The sequence below is a fragment of the Oncorhynchus keta genome, unplaced genomic scaffold, assembly GCF_023373465.1.
Source record: "Oncorhynchus keta strain PuntledgeMale-10-30-2019 unplaced genomic scaffold, Oket_V2 Un_contig_30124_pilon_pilon, whole genome shotgun sequence".
Lineage (NCBI taxonomy): Eukaryota > Metazoa > Chordata > Actinopteri > Salmoniformes > Salmonidae > Oncorhynchus > Oncorhynchus keta.
The window spans coordinates 2,994-7,731 of NW_026286905.1; the positions used below are offsets into that span (position 1 = coordinate 2,994).

Here is a 4,738-nt window from a genome sequence, read left to right on the forward strand (position 1 = left end):
CTACCTCCATCTCACTAATACACCACTCTAGTTCCCCAACACTCTCCTAGCCTCTGAGGATGAGAGAGCTGTGTACTGTTGACAGAAAAGCCGAATTTGCACTTTCCCCACATCCCACCACTGACTCAGAGACTCATACTCCTCTTCGCTGCCCCATCTTTCCCAAAAGTCTGGAAACCTGAGCAAAAAGTGGCATCTTTAAAGAGCTTTTACATTGAACTTCCAATAAGATGCCTGCCGGGGCCCTGGTGAAATAGACAGCCGAGCCATGGTTATGTGGTGATCCGAAAAACCCCACTGGGAGAATGGTAGCACCAGAAGCCTATTGCTCTGATTCCTGGACATGTAAAAACGATCAAGTCGAGCTGCAATCACACCCTAGCCCCAAAAAAACCTTCACCCACGTATACTGTCTTGTGTTTGGATGTTTAGTTCTCCAAACATCCACTAGGTCAAACTGATTAAAGATGTCCCTTAACACCCACTGACACTGAATGAGGCTCTTCCCTCATTTCTGTCTTTTTTGTAAAATTCATTGTACAGTTCCAGTCACCTCCGAACACCAGCGTCTCCTCAGGCGCTACTTGTGAGAGTTCCTGCCCAAGACTCCCAAATAGAACCCTCTTTCTCTCCCTGTGTTAGGCGATACACATTTATAAAGACAAAAACACATGTTGTTAATTTCTGCTTTAACAACAAGCAACCTACCCCCTACACACCTCCTTTGAGGAGCAAATTTTACAGCCAGACCCGTGCAAAAAAGGACTGCCACCCCTGCACTAAGATTTGTCCCATGGCTCAACACACTTGCCCTTTCCACCAGAGCCTCAATCAACTCTATTCACTACATCACTATGCGTCTCCTGCAGAAACAACACCTGTACTTGTTTATGTTTTTAGTATATTCACTAACACACTCCTCTTCCCGCATCTCTGGCGCCATTTATATTGAGCGAGCCTACCTGAAGAGTTCATAAGAAGTGGGAGAAAAGCCAGCAGAGAAACAGACCAATAGCAAAGCTTCAAAAGCCCCAGTGTCAGTAAGAAATTAAACATTTAAACAGTGTCTGAAGGTAAACCTTTACGCACTGTTGTGACCCACTTCCTCACCCTAAACCGTTTCTTGGTGAGAGGACACCATGCCCCTCATTTCTCATAGCATGTTGTACTGATCTTACAAATTTAGGATCAGGAAAAAAAGCCTCAAGATTAACTTTTTTCCCCTTAGTCTCATTCAGGAACCTTGTCAGTTCTCTCAACGTGTACTTAGACCCTCTGGTTGACTGGCTGTCAGCTCCGGGCCCAATTGAAGAGGAGTCTGAAAAAATACCTCTCATCCTCTCTTCCCTCAGACTCCATTTCCCTTTCTCTCCTCTTCTCTATCTCCCACCCTGACCACCTGCCCTTTCTCTCTGGTTAGGGCTCACCTGACAGCAACAGGCAAACATTTCCATGGTGCCTTTGTCCCACCTTTTTTCTTTTTCCTCTTGACACCCTCCCTCCTCCTCCCCTAATCTCTTACACTTCCCCCACTATACTCTCCTCATCCACTAGAAAAAACCTGACTAGACGCAGTATCATCTGCACCACCCTCCATAGCATGACTAGGGCCAGCCTCAGCTACAACACCCTCCATAGCATGACTAGGCCAGCTCCTCAGCTATACTACCCTCCATAGCATGTCTAGGCCCAGCCTCAGCTACCCACCATCTCTAGACTGACTAGACCCAGCCTCATCTACACCTACCATCTCTAGACTGACTAGGCCCAGCCTCTGCTGTCTGCATCTCCTACCTGCATTTTCACCTCGATTTCCAGCCTTGCGCTCGTACCCTCCCCTTGTCTATGGCCTTTATGTGGGCACGCAAAGCTCTTGTGCCCCAAATCCCCACATTCAAAACACCGTAGACTATCTGTGCTGGCAAAACCTGCATAGAGCCCTTCCCCATGCCTCACTTTAAAATGCACATTTAGCTGTTTGCTCATTATTGTTCAGAAACATAAACACTTGCCTCCTGAATGAAACAACGTGCTTTAACGGCATCTGCCTGAAAAACCTGCTTTGACAGTACACGGACCGCTAGCAAACTTACCAAAACGACTGAAGCTCTTTCCTAATTTGATCATCCGTAATAAACGGAGGCAAATTTGCCACTACAACTCTTGTTGAAGGGGTAGAGAGAGGTGAAATTGACACCAACACATCCTTACAAATATTCCGCTAGCAATTAGCCTACCGACCAAATTAGCTCTTTTCATGAACACAACAACAGTTCATTCTAGAAGCAGAATGTATAAACTCAGCTCCTACCTGTTCACCGACCGCGAGCAGAACTCCTCCACCTTAACTCCGTTCTCAGGAACACACCTGAAACCATGCTGAATCGACAGCGTCTCTTGCGCACTAGGCTGAGAAGCCATTGCGCACACTATACTTTTGCAACCCCCAGGAACGTTACTCTGTCCTCTTCCACCCTAACTTTGAAAAAAGAAACTTTGGATACCGCTAAAACAAATATTGCATTAACCCTCCACCATAGAAAATAACATGTAAAGAAAAGAATAGAATCAAGAAAGTTAGTTAGATAGAGCTTTCCACACCAAACACTCAAACTCAAAAACACCAGCATGCCGAGAGAGAGAGAGAGAGAGACAGACAGACAGACAGACAGAGAGAGAGGCAGAACAGAGCAGAATTAGGCCGATACCCACTAATTATCAAAATCCAGAAAAGAGACGTTAAATTCTATAATATTTTTATATATTTGTTCAATCATGGTTTACACTCTCTAAATCCTCCTATCTAACTCAGTACTTCTGAGAAAATAAAAAGAGTCCTACGAACTTCTAATAGACCTCCCCCCACCCCCAAATCACTTCCAAGTGTAATGCTTTACTGTTAATTTCTGATTGTTTATTTCACTTTTGTTTATTGTCTATTTTCACTTGCTTTGGCAATGTAAACATATATTTCCATGCCAATAAAGCCCTATGAATTTAATTCAATTGAGAGAGACAGTTCCATTTTTAATGTATAGGGGACATGAGTCAGTCATGGTTACTCATGGTTATGTGATGAGGCAGCCCAGTTGGTTACATGAACCAGTCTATTCTCTGAAAGGGGTCCAGACAGCCTGTTCCCAACAGTGGAGTCAGTGGGATTGGATAGGGGCCCCTCTCTCTCTCTCTCTGACTGGAGGAGAGAAGTGAAATGGTGTGTCTCCTCTGGTCAACAATACTCACCTTGAGAGACTTCACAGCCTGTTGGAGTTCCTTCAGCTCCTTCTCTCTCTCCTGGAATCTCTGCTGGACCTTCTGCTGACTCATCCCCAGCTGCCTCTGTGGAGAATCACTCTTCAATGAGCTATCAAGCTTTATTAGTCCAGTAGATCAATAGTATAGTAATGTGACATAGGACCCATAGAGGAAGGTCTACAATCCTGAGGAAGTCCCTTTACAACATGATATTATGTTGCTATGTGAATGATTATAGTTTTTATGGTAGGCCTACATGTATCAAGGGGTTGAGACTGAACTTTGGACTCAATAAAAGGCCATTCAGAATGATAATAGTGTTTGACTTTAGAAAATGGTGATACATTTGGAGAATCTGGGTCAACATATCTATATATACTCAAGATTTGTGTTCATATGTGTGGATCCATTTCATATTGTATATAATATAATGATCTCATATTGAAACAGTCTTAGTTCCTACTGTATCTTAAATTCTTTGTTTATCAGACAGTCACCAACAAGTTGTTCTGGTCTTACCTGTTTCTCAGTCCTCTCTGCTGCAGCTGACACTGTATCATGGCCTTTATGTCCATCCATCACACACAGCAGACAGATACACTGCTGATCGTGGTACGACAGTAAACCTCCAGCAGTTTGTCATGATGAGAGCAGATCTTCTCCTGTAGTTGTGCGGTGGCTTTGGCCAGCTTGTGCTTCTTGAAAGCAGGAGATTCATAGTGAGGTTGGAGGTGAGTCTCACAGTAAGAGGCCAGACACACCAGACAGGACAGTTGAGGGGCTTTCTGCTTTCTGGTCCCAGTGCAGACATCACACACCACATCTCCAGGTCCAGCATAGCACAGAGCAGGAGGGGGAGCAGCCTGGAGTCCTGTCTTCTTCAGTTTCTCCACCACTTCAGTCAGCACAGTGCTCCTGTTCAGAACAGGCCTTGGGATAAAGGTCTGTCTGCACTGTGGACAGCTGTAGACACCTTTCAGATCATCCTGATCCCAGCTTTCTTTAATACAGCCCAGCCACAGTAACTGTGCCCACAGGCAGTTGTCACCGGATCCTTCAGTAGATCCAGACAGATGGAGCAACAGAACAGTTCCTGATTCTCTGCCATTTGTTGCTCTCTCCCGTAGTTTAAGCAATGGCAGTGTGAAGATGACTTTCTGTTTCATGGAACTCTACACCAGAGGAGGGGGAGTGGCTTCCTACTGACTGGGTTCTCTGTATGGGAGGGGGAGTGGCTTCCTACTGGACTGTTCTCTGTATGTAGAGGGGGAGTGGCTTCCTACTGACTGGTTCTCTGTATGTAGAGGGGGAGTGGCTTCCTACTGGACTGTGTTCTCTGTATGTAGAGGGGGGAGTGGCTTCCTACTGGACTGGGTTTCTCTGTATGTAGAGGGGAGTGGCTTCCTTCTGGACTGTGTTCCCTGTATGACGCTCTCTCACGTCACCCCGCTCCTCCGCTCTCTCCACTGGCTTCCAGTTGAAG

General features: G+C 45.6%; 1 pseudogene; it reads right to left on the reverse strand.

The window, feature by feature from the left end:
* Positions 1-3,043: 3,043 nt before the first annotated feature.
* LOC127923587 (E3 ubiquitin/ISG15 ligase TRIM25-like) lies at positions 3,044-4,363 on the reverse strand (annotated as a pseudogene).
* Positions 4,364-4,738: the final 375 nt, after the last annotated feature.